The sequence below is a fragment of the Phyllostomus hastatus genome, unplaced genomic scaffold (genome assembly GCF_019186645.2).
Source record: "Phyllostomus hastatus isolate PE091 unplaced genomic scaffold, TTU_PhHast_1.1 phas_contig_1, whole genome shotgun sequence".
In the NCBI taxonomy this organism is placed as follows: domain Eukaryota; kingdom Metazoa; phylum Chordata; class Mammalia; order Chiroptera; family Phyllostomidae; genus Phyllostomus; species Phyllostomus hastatus.
In genome coordinates, this window is record NW_025333498.1 from 45,418,074 (window position 1) to 45,434,141 (window position 16,068).

General features: G+C 35.1%; 1 protein-coding gene and 1 pseudogene across 1 annotated transcript in view; both read left to right on the forward strand.

Moving 5' to 3' along the window:
• The window catches only part of LRP1B (LDL receptor related protein 1B), a 1,811,620-nt gene that overhangs the window by 332,084 nt on the left and 1,463,468 nt on the right, over nt 1-16,068 (forward strand). The gene's annotated exons all lie outside the window — the stretch shown is intronic.
• Nucleotides 4,718-16,068, forward strand: part of LOC123813685 — a 32,325-nt pseudogene continuing 20,974 nt past the window's right edge.

Sequence of the window (16,068 nt, forward strand, 5' to 3'; positions counted from 1 at the left end):
ACAAAGCACCATAAAAACATAATGATAAAGATGCTTGAAATATAGTCATGTATCAGTTAACAGCAAAGATACAGTTTAGAAATATATTGTTAAGCGATTCTGTCATTGTGTAAACATCATGGAGTGAACTTACATGAAATCTAAATGGTCTAGCCTACCACACACTAGGCTATATGGTATTGCCTGTTGCTCCTAGGCTGTAAACCTATACAGCATATTACTGTACAAAACCACAATGAGATTCAGTCAAGCACAAGAGAAAGTGATGAAATCAAGAGATGTGATAAACAAGAGATGTAAGAGGCTGCTGCCTGTGTAATATGTCATATTAACTGCAATTTTTTAATAAGTAGTAATAGTACAGTCTAAAATAACCATAAAAAGTATAGTACACAACTTCTGTCCAGAAGATATCCAGCCATGAAAAATAGAGACACTTATTGAGGAAGATACAAGATACAAGCAACATTGTACACAGGGCAGTGATACCTCAGTCCTTCAAAGTAGGCACCTTGGGGCCTCACACAGTTCTCCCAGTCACCATCAGCTGTCCCATCATATTTTCCTGAATCTTACTGATGGTCTGAAATCTCTTCCCTTTCAAGGGCGATTTTAGTTTTGAGAAAAACAGAAGTTGCAGGGTGCCAAATCTGGGCTGTTGCGGGGACTGGGTCACCTGGGTGATTTGATATTTTACAAAAAAACTGTACAAAATTATGCAACAGCAGGTGCATTGTTGTGATGAAGCTGCCAATCACTAGTTTCCCATTGCTGTGGCCTTTTGAATCATCTGAACAGTTTCCATGGAGGAATGTTCAAGCTTAACACAAAATTTGGATGTTTATTTGTGGCTGTACTTGTTCAGTCATTTTGAATGCGATGGCCACACAGTATACATGTTCACTCAGTGGTGTCTACTGCTCCTACTGACTAGTGCAGTAAAGTTATCATTGTTTACACATGTGCATTCCAGTCCACTCTCCTTGACTGCCAGGTTACATTGATGTCACTCAAACCACTCTCCTTATATTAACAATGGTTAGACTATTCCCAGGCAAACCTTGTAGTAACTACAAAACTAGTAACATAGTCATTCGTTATTATTATTCAGCATTGTGTACTAAACATAACTGTATGTGCTGTACTTTTTATACAACTACCATCACAGTAGGTTTGCTTACCCCAATACTGCCACAAACACATGAATAATGCATTAGGCTATGACATTATGAAAGCTACAATGTTACTTGGCAATAGGAATTTTTTAGCTCCATTATAATCTATTGAGACCATTGCCACATAGGCAGCCCATGTTGACTGAAATGTCATTACGTGGTGCATAACTGTATTGTAAGAATTACCAAGATGTGACACAAAAACATGAACTGAGCAAAAACTGTTAGGAGAATGGTACTGATATGTGGAGGATACCGGTCAGCAGTATCCATCTCAGATGCGGATGTTCGTCGAAATATGCTAAAAACATACACAGAGACAACCAGGTCCTGTGGGGGAATAGGAACAGAAGGGCCACTCCTCACGTGGGGAGTGCCTTGGCCACCCTCTCTCCTGGAGGGCACCATGGCCACTCCTCTCTCTGGTGGGGAGAGCACCCCATTCCCCCTCCAGAGAGGCTTTTTATTGGTTTTGTTTGAATAAGAATTCAGGTAAAAGCTCATTACTCATTGCTAGGAAGTAAGGATCAAACAATAGATAACAAGGAAGTCTGAGGGCCTATTTTGAGTCAGGGTCAAAGAGCTGTAAAACTTTAAAGAACCAACTTACTTCTTCCTTGGACCCTTATCATTCAACTGAGAGCATTCTAAACAAAGCAGGTTTGACAGGATTTTACATATTCTTGCCTAGGCCTGATCACCCAGGGAACCTGCCCTTTTCAGCATAAAGCTACACCACCCTCTTTCATTGTTTCAGGCTTAGGTGGATCAAGGGAAGTAAGGCAGCCAAGAGCTTAGGTGATTTCTTGAAGACAATGAGGACTCAGGCTTTGTCAAAGCCAAGGAGTGAGGGTCCATCACCCCCTTTTGCTGTAGCCCCCAAAGCCCTTATTTTGGGGGCCTCCCACATGATTGTGCCTGTCTTAAGTCATTCCCCCCTTGGGGAACCTTACCCGTCATTGGCTAACCTACCAAGCTTTGGGGTTCAGTTATGAATGAAGCAGCAGAAGCAGTGCTCCTGCCAGGGAGATAAGCTTTGGTTTCCTTGCTGGCTTACGGTCCAAGGCCATTCCCTCAGCCTTAGCCTTGGTGGAGTTACAGCTTCTGATACAAGGCAGGGCGGTCCCCAACACTGATAGACTTGCTTAGTGCAGAGATGTCACAAACCTTCAATTTGTAAAAATGCAACATCTGTGAAGCACAGTATAGCTAAGCTCAATCAAACAATGTAAGCCTTCATTTCAAGTTTCCTGTCACATTAATTTCTGTATTCACTCATCCTTAGGATCTTGTTACAATGCATATAAAATTAGTATCCTCAGATTTTTCTAATCCATTTTTAAATATAATGAATGAAGTCACTGAATGTGTTGTTTCTAAGGAACATATTTCTAAGGAATACATTGTTTCTAATGCATTGTTATATTTTTATTATTCAAACAGTTAATTTAGGCCCTTGCTGGTGTATATCAGTGGATTGAGCATGGGCCTGTGAACCAAAGGGTCGTTGGTTTGATTCCCAGTCAGGGCACATAACTGGGTTGCACGCCAGGTCTCCAGTACAGAGTGTGTGAGAGGCAACCACACATTGATGTTTCTCTCCCTCTCTTTCTCCTTCCCTCTCCTTTCTCTAAAAATAAATAAATAAAATCTTTTAAAAAACAGTTAATTTAGAATGGTGTCATATGGTACTGCTGGAGATAATGTTTCCAAAATATTTTCTTTTTAGTTGAAAAACATTTTTTTCACTTTTCAATGGTGATTCCTATTATATAAATTAGATAGAATCTTGTTTAGCATTGCTCAGACAAGGTGGACATGAGGGCCTCTGGTTGCTTACCATCTACCCACATGCCAGCCCACAGTCTCCCCTGCGGAGACTTTCCAGAATCCCCAGGGCACAGTAGGACACAGCTTGAAACAGCTACTCTAAAGTGCACCTGAGATCAGAAGAGTTATACATAAGGTATTTAATTTTGGGAAACTTTAAAAAAAACATAGATACAAGTAAAACGGAAGAAGGTGTAAAGGCTTAATTTTATGTATTAACAGAATACATTTATTTTAATTAAATAGCTGAATCTCTGCTAGGCTTTTACTGGTAATTTTTTCATAATAAAGCATATGTAAAGATAAATGCAGGGTTTATCTCCAGAGACAAACTGTGCATCAATAATAATGAGGTAACGATTTAAACTATGTGTGCCCATGCTATTAACACCTGAAAAATGAATCTGAAAAAGCAGTAAAAGCACATTGTTAATGTGGAAAACTACTAGGCTTAAACTATTCCTTTATTCCTAATTTGAATTCTTTATGGATCTTAGCCATCCAACTTCAAGGACTGTAGTGTACTTGAAGCTATAATGTAGCATATCAATGCTGGTAAAGTCATCAATAAAAGGGAAAATGAAGGCCATTTGGAGTCCTTTTAGTCTCTTCCAAGTAGAATGTTCCTATTTGAGGCAGATGCGAGGGAGGCTGCACAGCCTTGAGAATATCATTTCAAAGTGATTAGACCACCTGACTCAAAACGGGAACAAATTCCCTTGGCCTTGCTCACTTTACCAGAACCGCCCCATGAGCTGTTCTAAAGTCCTTTCTTCTTTTTTTATCACATGAAAATGGCAAGTACAAGCAGCTCTCTTCAGCCAAAACACTCACATATTCCCGTAGAAGCTGGTTTTATTCTACAGCAACCACAAAGAAAACACTGGGTAAAGCTGGTGTACTTCTTATTGATCCAATGCATGGTTTTATCACTTTATCTTCATTTCTTTTAAATCTAAACCCTAGGCTTGCAATCACTGCCAGGTTTTGATTGATAATATAGTCATTAAAACAACCACAAAGCTGCTCATCTTATCCTTCTTGATGAAGTGTATCTAGTCATTCTGGGCTGTTGTTGTCATTTTATAATAATAAAATATTATTTTTAATAGTTAAAATTTGAGTTCTCACCATGTGTAGATAAGATATTAGTGTACTACTGAATAGTTTTATCCTTTGTAAAAATGTTATGAAGCAGTGATTTTAACATTTTTCAATCATGGCACATAGAAACTAATTACTAAAATTCTGTGGCACACCCAAAAATTTAGTTTTGCTGATCTGACAAAAAACAGGTATAATTTTTATTCATTCACACTGGAAAAATATTATTGTGTTGGCTGTAGTCATTTTTTTTAACAACCTAATAGAAAAGTAGTCAGTGCCTCTGACTAAATACTCAGGTATTGCATGATTTAAAAATCCTTGCGGATTCAATATAAAGGAGAAAGGACTCATGGATGTAGACAGCAGTGTAGTGATTAATGGGAGAAGGGGTGTGAAGAGATAAGTGGTAATGGGGAAAAATGCAATAAAGATTAAATTTAAAAAAGTATCTTGTGACACACCAGTTGAAAATTGCTGCTATGAGGTATTAAGAGAGTGTTAATAGAGAACTGGACACCCCAATAAAATTTCTAGTTTGCTTTATCAATCTTTATCCAGTAGCTGTGTATTAATTTTTTCTGAAGAACAATAAGTGATTAGGAGCCATGGCAATGACTGTTAAGTTCCAGGTATGACTTTACAATTTTACAAAGTTTCTAATTATCATATTTAATTGTTAATACATATAGTGACTATAAGAAAACAGTGACATTACTGTGATTCTTGCTTTTAAAAAAATCTAGTTCATGAAACTCTTGCAGAAATAGAGTAGAATAGCTTATAACATCTTCCCAGTTTAGAAATCATCAGTGTTAGGAAAACTGATGATTAGTGCTTATCCATTCCAAGTTTCTGTAAAACAATTTTGGACTGCACACAGCTCAAATCCTGGGTTTGTTTTGAACAGCAACAAAAAAAATACTACTTTTATCTTTCTTTGGAAAGTTATAAATGTGGGTCTGAAACATGAATCTTGTAGAGGTAAATGTGCTATATTAAAGAGTATTTGGCAGAGAAGGGGAAAGATTATTTCTCTCTCAGACACCAGGCACTTCCCATCATGAATGAAAAACTAACCAAAGAGTAGGCCTTGGATAACTCAGAGTTAGGACAGAATTCTATCCTTTTGTATATATTTGAAAGTATTTTATCAAAGTATGACCATGGGAATGATTAGAACAGTAGCTTTAAGTAAATTTACTGCAAAGTAGGGAAAGATATATGGAAAATAAATTTAATAAGAAAGACTATTATATTTTTGTTAGAAATCAGTAACATTATTATTTTTAAAGGTTTTACTTACTTATTTTTAAAGAGCGGGGAAGGGAAGGAGAAAGAAAAGGAGAGAAACATCAATGTGTGGATGCTTTTTGTGCACCCCATTCTGGGGACTTGGCACTCAGCCCCGGCATGTGCCCCAACTGGGAATGAAACCAGTGACCCTTGGGTTCACAGTCCGGCATTCAATCCACTGAGCTACGTCAGCCAGGGCATCATTATTAGAATATGTAGCCAAGTATAATACTTCATATCATTTGGAAGAACAATATTTTCATTTTAAGTCAAGTTTATTGAAGCAAGATTTATATAGATTTATATAGATACTTTTTAGAGTGTGTTTCTGAGTTTTGACAAATGTGTACCATTGTGTAAGAACAACAAGTTTAGACTCATAACATTTTTATCACTCCCAGAAAGTTTTCATCTTTTAATAAATGTATAGCCAACCCTCTTCCCATCCCTGAGGCTGATCTGTTGTTCTTTGTGCTTATTATTTTACCTTGGCGGTATGACATTTAAGTAGATTTATAATGTGTAACCTTGTATGTCTGACTTCTTTCACACACCATAATACATTGGGTTGTTCCTAGTTTAGGATGATTATGAATAAAATTACTGTAGATCTTCATGGGCAGCTTTTGTCTTAATGGCGGTTTGCCTTTCTCTCGGTTAAACTTCAAGAAGTGTTTTTTGGGGGGTAAAATGCAGATGTCTAAATTCATAAGAAACTGCCAAACAGTTTTTCAAAGTAACTAAATTATTTTACATTTTTACTAGAAATGTGTATTTCAGTTGTTTGCATTCTCTGAAGGACTTGATGTTGTCCATCATAAACAAAGATGTTAAAATCATCAACAATATCAAAATAATAATACATCATATTCAGTCAGTGTTGATACTGGAAATGTAAAGTTGTCTCAGTATTCAGAATCAAATGTGTAATTCACTGTATCAAAAGACTAAAGAATAAAAAACTATGTAATAATCTGAACAGATGTAGAAAAGGCATTGGACAAAAGTCAACATATATTCATGATAAAAAACTCTTAGAAAGCAAAATTTAATCAAATTTTCTGCACATAATAAAAGACGTTTCAAAAATTTTTGTAGTTAACGTGATTCCTAAGGGTGAAAGACTGAATGGTTTTTTTTGTAAGATCAGGAATAAGGTAGTTATATCTGCTCTCTTGACATCAAGTCCAATTCAACATCATCCTGGAGGTCCCAGCCATACTATAAGGCAAGAAAACAAAATCAAAGACAGGCAGTATGGACAAAAAGAACCAGAACAGTCTCTATTTCAGACATGCAAGTCTAGGTAGAAATTGACCAAAAACTTCACAAACAACAATAACAGCAACAACAAACTAGAACTTATAAATGGATTTAGCAATGTTGCATGATACAAGATCAATAGATAAAAATCACATTTTTGTATTCAAATTGATTTGACTCTCAATTAAAAATCACATCAGGCTTCTCTATTGAAACAAATAATTAAGGAGTGAAGCTGGTCCTTAGGTTTCTAGTCTGTCTGTCCTTCTCTTTTCTCTACAATCCCCAGAGCACAAAATCTCAAACACAGTTGAAGATATCCAAATAGGTCAATTGTAATCTAATAACTGATTTTGAAATGTTCCATTTCTTTTGCTATTAAAAAAGGAAAGCATTTTGTGTTTAATTGAACATTAGCATTATAAGTATTCCTTACTTAAACCACTTTGTTTTTTTTCTTCCACATCAATATAACATCAATATAACATGGTGATTATACAATGGAGAGGTGTCAGCCTACTCCTTAGAATATTCTCATTGCCAGATAGAAGGCAAATCCTGTCTATCCTTCTTCTATAGATTATCAGGTGATACTGTGTGTGTCTCAGGCACCTCTAAAACATCAATAATTGCCTCCCTTAGATTTTTTTAATTTGCAAATATTTTTTTTAATTACAGTCACTGTGCCTGCCACACAACCTTTATCTTCTGTATATCTTTGAAATAAGGTTAAAATTTCCTTATTTCTCTCTTCTGGAATTCTGATATTAATTTTAATGCAGCATTCTATATGGTAAGAGCTGATGGTCTTGGAGACAGTCCTTCGATGTAAAAATTTATCTCCCCTTTTCCCAAAGGCAAACATTGTGGTGATTATTGTACATGGACCTTGAGCTCTGTCAGTTCCAAGAATAGAGGGAACTATAAAATGAAGATGTATGAGTAAATTATTGCTCCATCTTTTTTTTTAATTAAAGACACAGACACATTGGATGGATATGAAAGAACATATGCCCTGTCTTTTCTGGTTGGAGACATTCTAACATTCAGGCCTTCCTTATTCCTGCCATTACTTGGATCATCTTATTGGCTTGTTCAGCTCCTGTACACCTTTTATAGGGAGTTGTAGTTATGCACCAGATTTTGACAAATGGAAGGAATCACCTTTATAGTTTCCCTTTCCAGAGTCAATACAGTGATTCATAGCTCAATGTTAGGACTGGCTTCTTTCCCACATTTCTCACAGATGGTTACAGATGTGTTAACCAGAATATATATCTACTAGGTACTGCAACAGATAAATCCTGAAACTCAGTGGCTTAGTTATTTCTTGCTGACACCAAGTCTGATGACTCTCAGAAAGTGTGCTTTGCCATATGCTGTCTCCTTTCTATGATATTGCCATCTTAAAATATGGTTTCCAAGGTAACCATTTTAGGGGAAAAGGAATATCATGGAAATGGAATACTGGCTCTTAAGAGTTACAACCATAAGTCAGTAATGTTTGTCATTAGCGACATTAGTCATGTGTCTCTGCCTAAAAGCAAAGGGGATAAGTATTGTTTTACTGTGAAGCTAGGAGGGAAAAAAATCAGAAATGGGTGAGCACTAGAAGTCTCTACTCTAACAGGAAACTTTTCACTTATTTGATCTTCAAAGGGGTTACCGTTTCCATATCTCCCCACCCACCAATAACTTGACTGTCTGCTTACATTTCCCAACTCAGCACCTTCCAGTCATACCTGGCGAGTACACTATGATTATGAATGACCCATTGGCTTGGGGTAATAGTTATATAACTAATGCAGTATTTTTTTTGCTGAACAATTAAATCTGTAATTGAGGAAAATCAAAGGTAGTACATCACTCATAAGGGAAACTAGGTGAGAATTAAGAAAATATTGATTCTTATTGGTGACAATGTTAAAGATGTATAAAAAGTCATTTTGGAGTGAGTGCTATAATATTAATATAAGTATCATAAATTACCATATTGTGTTTAAGAAACTTTTGAGAAAATGAGTTATTATATAATCTTCACATTCCTATGGTTTAAGCTTAGGAAGAATGAGTGACAGACAATCTGGCAGTTGGTGGTTTGGCATAAGAAATCAGATGCTTTTTTCTTGTTGTTTCTACAGGTCAGACTAAAATCTGCGGTGCTTAGATATAGACTTTTGAAGAACAATCAAACATAAAATTAAACAAAACACTTTTTTAATGTGGAAAATTAGTGTTTTGTTGGGTTATATTATACTCTTGATGAAAGTACTAGATGGAGTAATTTATTAAAGGTCTCATAGCCAGTGGCATAGAGCTGGGACTAGGATACAAGCATATTTTACAATAAATTGTAATAATTACAATTACAATAATTGTAATAAATTGGAAAATTTTTCAAAGTATACAAAAATGTGAATTGTATCATCTATTCCATACAAAGCAAGCTTAACTTATATATGCATACCATATACAAGTTTAATCTGATCACTGTGTAAATATTAAATGTCTAGCCCATATTTATCTCAAATAAATATTCTAGCCCCAGCGTATGCATTTTTAATTTACACATTATTTTCATTTTGGGAAGATAAAGATAGCAAATTTTTTAAAACTACACATAAATAACTTTTAAGCACCAAAACACATGATATTTTTTAAAAAATAACATGAGCTGAATAAATAGATTGATTTCTATAACAGCAACTATATTAACTATATATTAAAAGGTCCTAGTATCTAATTTTTAAGTTTGATTTTTCAACAAGTCCATTAATGAAATGTTAAAAGATTAAACATTTGTCCAATATGTTCTCAGAAAATAATATTAAATATAATTTAGAAGTATTTAATCTATTTCTTAGTAATTAATCTTATTGCTAATTGATATTTTATTAATAATTAAATAGTTGTTCATTTTAATAGCCAATCTAATTCTCAAGATATTAATACTAATATTACTTGATATATAAAATTTGGTATTTAATCTAATTTATGTTATTTCCATATGAATTATGGGACATTTTCTTAGGTTTGCTAGAGGACTTAGCTTTATAAAATGCTACATGTTTCAAATAACACTAATATTTCACAACTAGGTAAAATCATAAAGCTACAACGCTAAACAGAATTTGTAGATTTAGAAACTAGCAAAATAGTGAGAACACAGACAGTAGATCTATTTCTGTGAAGAACAGATCTGAGTATACCATGGAAAAATTCAGCATGTCAATCCAGTAGTTCAGGATATGCAGTCAAGGAAATTTTCAGTGTGATAAAGGAGATTGAGTTCACATCCTTTTATTGTAAGGTCTCTGGATGTTGTAGAGTATAGTGCTATAGAATCTTTCTTCTTTTTACATTTATTCTTCCCAGAAAGCTTAGAAATAAACTCCTCTCTCCTTGACTTTTTATTCTAGTAATATCTCAAGTCATAGAATTGCCTTCTTTAAAGAAAATATGCTCATACTTTGTGTATCTAACAGCACAAAAGTGCTAATGTGACTGGGAAAGGGTTGAATTCCTTAGTTTATCTCTGCAGTAGGAAATGACTGTATCTTTCAACCATTTGCTACTATTCCACTCTTACTTTTGTGTAAATCCTGACACATAAGTAGTACCCAATGCATATTTGTTGAGTATATATTTGAATGAATGTAAAAGCAAACTAAATGATATCTACCTTTTCGCCCAAGTCAGCTCTTAACTATTCCCACATCCTCCCTTGTTTGCATCTTCTGTTAGGAAAAAAACATCCCCTAAATTCTATTTGGAGAAAGTGTCTCTAACACAGTGCCTTATGTAGAATAAACACACAATAAAATTTTTTATCTGAATTGAAATGGGAGAAAGAGCTTCTGTGAAAAGCTGATGGTGCAATTACTTCACCTACATCACACACTCCACATTGACCATATGTTCAATCTTTACTAACATATGTTATGTTTGTTTTGGGTAGTTCTGCTCTCTAACTATTCCACAATGGTGAGTTTCACACAAAACCCATATGATCAGTGTCTAAATCACTGTCATCCCTCTACTTCATTTTTTTTAATGAGTGCTCATTACTTCAGTTACAGAGCTAAGTATCATTTAGGACATTATGTTACAAAAAAAAAAGAAAGAGGGAAAAGTGGGACATGCAAAGAAATGCAGTTACAGACCAAAGGAAATGAACTTTACAAGGATAAAAGGGATTAAATGATAGTCCCAGGCAATGAAGGCTAAATGGGTAAAGGATAATGTCATTTTGTCATAAACATGCATAAAGCAGAAAACAGGGCAAAGTTTTATTAATTAGAAACAATGATTCTGAGATAAAATCCACAACTACTTAAGTAGACAGGGGCTGGCTCAGTCTGAAATTTTAGCCACCAGAAAATTTATAGACATGTTTAAAAGATACACTTCAAAAAAAAAACAACGATCTTTATCTAAGACAGCAATAAGCATCTTCCAGTCATATCTGGCAAGTACACTATGATTATGAATGACCCATTGGCTTGGGGTAATAGTTATGTAACTAATGCGGTATATTTTTTTGCTGAACAATTAAATCCATAACTATCACAACATAATAAAAATCTACATATTTTCAGCCATCCTCAATAAGATGATAATTAGACAGTAATTTATAACCCTGATATATGTTTTCAGTATAATAAAATGGCTCAGGGACCTATTTTAAATAGAAAATGTTATGAAAGTGAGAGACTGGTACATGGTTGCTCAGAAGAAAAAACAAAACAAAAAGATTGCTTTACATATCTAGATTTATTTAAAAGAGTGTTTTATGAAATCAGATAAAGAAAAGAACCACCACCATCACCATCATCATCATCATCATCATCTTCATCATCCCACTGAGAGCAACTTGCTTGCTTAGTTTGCAAGAATTTTTTTCTAGCTACCCTGGAGAATTATGGAAAAGGTACATAAGTACCTGCATCTGTATGACTGCAAAGAGACTTATGAATTCTCAATAAAGCCAACTGGTACTATTTATAACTCACAGGAAGAGAAGTTTAAAGTAAAGAATTTATTAAAATTTCCTGAAATGAGATATTCTCCCAAACTCCCTAAAGCAAATGCTGCTATCTATTTTGTTTTCTGGTTTTTAAAGCTCCTTTATTCAAAACTGTGCAAGCAGAAAAGGATGGTTTGACTTTCAGAAGTGCTAGAATGTTCCTTTCTTTGTTTTTGCACTGACTTCTATTTTGTCTACAGATAATGGTATACAACATATGAAGAGACTGTCACAGAAAATTCAATTAGCTGAGTAAAAACCAGAAGTAACTAAGTAAATGGTAGGAAAACAGGTATAATAACAATTTCTTCAAACTTGTACACCACAAGAATAGGGTTAATCATTTTGACACCTTTATATCCATAGCTTAATACCTGATTGGCTTATTTTACAGTCTTGTTTTCATTTTCTTTTTTTTTTTCATGTATTGATAGAGAATAGAAAGGAGAGAGAGAGAGGGAGAGAGACAGAGGGAGAAAGAGAAAGAAACACCAATTTGTTGTTCTACTTACTTATATATTCATTGGTTGATTCTTGGATGTGCCCTGACTAAGGATCAAAACTACAACCTTAGCATATCCAATAGTGCTCTAACCAATGGAGCCCCCTGGCCAGGGCCAGGCTCATTTTAATCCCTTTCACCTAGTCCTTTTACCTTAGCTCAAGAAATAGAGCCTAAAAATGTCGAGTAAACCAATCAGAGAAAGACAAATACCATATGATCTCACTCACATGTGAAATCAAGTGAATGAAATAAACTGATAAACAAAATAAAACTGAGGCTTGGATAACATGGAATGACTGACTGATCTCAGAGGGGACAGAATGAGGGAGAGATAGAAGACGTTAGCAAAAGACCACATATGCATATATATGCAAAGTCCATGGACACAAGCAACAATGTAGTGAAGGTGGGGAGGGGGCTTGGTGGAGGAAGGTAAAGGGGGAAAATGGGGACTTTTGTAATAGTGTTGACAATAAGTAAGTAAATAAATAAGTAAATAAATAAATAAAAGTAATATATAGTGTTAGTTGAGTGCAGGTATCAGCAATCAATGCTTTATGGGTGAAGGAACCTAAAGAAACCCTTGTAGGTTGTCTAAGGAGCATTGGAGCTTGAGTTCAAAAATTGAGAAATTGGCAGATATTGTTTTTAAAGCCACCCCTTCCCAGTTTACTTTCACTGCCACATTTTCTTCTCTGGACCTCTCTTTGCTTCTGTTTCTGCATCCCACTCTCACCTTCACATCCACTTTCCTCATTCCTGCCTGGGTGAGGCCACAGCATCTTCCTTGAAATTCAAAATGACTAATTTTAATCACTCCCCCAACATTTCCCCAATATAAAATACCTATTACCGAAATTAAAGTCCTGGTAATGTGAAGTAAAATGACTTGAATATCTGAAAAAACAATCTATAATAAGGTGAAATGGGATAAATTTTCTAGGAATCTTTCACTTATAGTTTTGTCCCTGTGGCTAGCTAATTCAAATCAATTTCTAAGGTATTTAAGAGCATTAGGAAAAATCGAAATAGAAGGCACACGTCAGGTCCTTTTTCCCTTCATCAGGGTGTGCTCCGGAGGGTGCTGAAGCTGGCTACTAATGACTTGGGAGGGTGCACGATGCACAGTTTTTCCCAACTTCAGTTCACTTAAAGTGGCTCATGATGGGAATATTTATGATGTAGAGATGAGCGAATGATGCATTGGGGATTTTTTTTCTTGGAGACTTGGTCAATAAATGTTCACATCACTGTTTGAGTTAGAAGATATTATAAATGTTCACATTATTGGGGTAATACTCTCGAGTTAGTGAAGAATCAGAGTGTAACAGACCTGAAAAGGAACAGTTCCTTTACTCATTCACCAGAAACAAATGTATGTGATTTCCAATGAAATTTGATTTAAAAAAAATTCTGCTGCTAAGAAATGTTTGAAATCCACTACTTTTCAGTACCTCTGAGAGTGCCTAGCCCTCTTGTTTTGTTTCCTGTAACTGTAATCTTTTAAGTAAGTGACTTAGAAAGTTCCTTTTTATATATTTTACATTGTTTCTGGATATTTGTTAGTATTTGTGCAATTTATAAGCATACTTCCATTACACTGCATTTGTGAATCCGCAGGTTCTTTTGATGATATGCAAATGGCCCACTATTGGGAAGGGAGGGTAGAATTCTAGATTTATAGTATTTATTTTCTGGGGATATTGTGAAGCATCACCAAAGACAGTGAGTTGGGAAAAGAAAATACCATGAGGGGTATTTTATGAACATAAAATGGTCAGTTTAGTTAAATAAGAGATAGAAACAAGTGGTAGCCATGTGTCATGGTGACAACAGCAGACATCTTTGCAATCAGAAATGTCTGGATCTAAACACAAATGTCTTTATATTAAGCTGTGTGATCTTAACTTATTTAACCCTCCTGAGGTTCAATTTCCTCATTTTAAGAATGGAAACAATACCTACCACACTAGACTTTTTCTGTGATTAAATAGGGTGATGTGTGAAAAATGCCTAGTGATGTCATATAATGTGGTAATATGTATTTTTCAATCCTTTAAGGTTTTTTATCATATATATTCATATATATATTTGAGGGGGCACCCCAAAACTGAGGATTTACTTATAATAAATTGTGTATTTATTCTTACATGTTTAAACTTCAGTCACCTTCAAAGTACTCTCCATTTGATGCAATACACTTATTGAGACTTTTTTCCACTGCTCCAAACAGTTTTTGACTCATTGATTTTGATGCCTTTTAGTGCTTCTGCCATTTTTTGTTTCATGTTTTCCACATTGGCAAAATGTTATCCTTTGAGGATATTTTTCACTTGGAGAAATATAAAAAAGTTACTTGGGATGAGATCTGATGAATAGGGAGAGTGGAGCATGGGGGTCATGCTATTTTTGGTCAAAAACTGCTGAAAACTTAGCACAGTGTGGGCAGGTGAGCTCATAAATCACCCCTCATAAAGCGGGTAAATGCATTCAGTCTTCAAAAAAAATTCACTGAAGCCAAATGCTACCTCTCACAACAACACCAGCTAGTACACTGATATAGATGTGTTCCTAAACCCTCACTTAGCAGGGGAAGCCTGTACTATGAGGGAACTACCCTCCAGAAGAAATTCTGGGTTTGTTTTTTCTTGGGTCCTCTTTCATATATATATCTATCTATATCTATCTATATATATATAGAGAGAGAGAGAGATACACACACGTGTGTATATACACATGTATATATGGGTATATATGTATATATGTATATACACACATATATGTGTGTATACACACACACATTGTTAAACAAAAAAAGGTTCAAGCTATAATACAGATCAAAAAACATTTATTTGTGCAAAAGCATTGCAATCTAGGAGACACAGATCCATGTAGCAAAGCAAACTGCATTCTGAAAAGAACAAAGACAGGCAGGATTTATGAAGCCAAGAAACACAAAGTGTAATTCTTTTATACCAATGAAGGATTGCTGGCTTGTTAACAGGGATTGATTCGTTCCAATATGCCAATGATGGAGGCAAAAACTTAAGGAGGAGGCCAAGTCCATATGCGTCTATACAGTAGTTGTTTTTCCTGGATGTTTATGATTAGGCCTTGAGCTGAGTGTAACAAGCAGGTTAGCAACTTAGCAGCTCTGAGAACAGAGGAGGAAGGCTGCACAGGCTGTACTTTCCTAAAAGCCTTCTGACTGTATTTTAAGTCTCTCAGCAGTGTTAATTCAACTTTATATTTTTCTATTATCAACATATATAATAATATCACATTTGGATATTTTAAGCTAGATGACAATATCCTCTTTAGAGCTCTTTTTGAAGGGAAATAATTTGAAAATAGGTGATCTGAAGCAAAGACAAGAAAACCAACTCTGGCTCAGAGATAAACGTATACTAGAAAAGTGTTTCATGCAGTCAAGGGATTTTAGAATTAAAAGGATTCACAGAAACAAACTAATCCAATCAGTTTGTTTGACACATGAGAACCCTAGATACAAATCTTGGTTGAGTCATTTGGCTGTAAGCATATTACATAACCTCTGTAAACTTCAGTATTCTCTTTAGTAAAATGTAAATAATTTCCACAGCACAGGTTTCTTTCTTAGGTTAAATGAGAAAATACAAGTAGTCAAGTAGTAACTGGAGCCTGGAGATTCCAGATTGAGGTACAGTGAGAGATACAGGGCACAAAATCTTTTCCTCCACCTCTCTGCTCTCTCACAGATAATCTTAGGGAGTTTTAGCTTATGAGACTTGGCTTGGTAATTTACTTCCAAATATTAAACAATGAAAGCATTCCTTTGTACAAATGATGACATGGTTGCTGATCATGGTTGTTGAATAGAGCACTGTCTC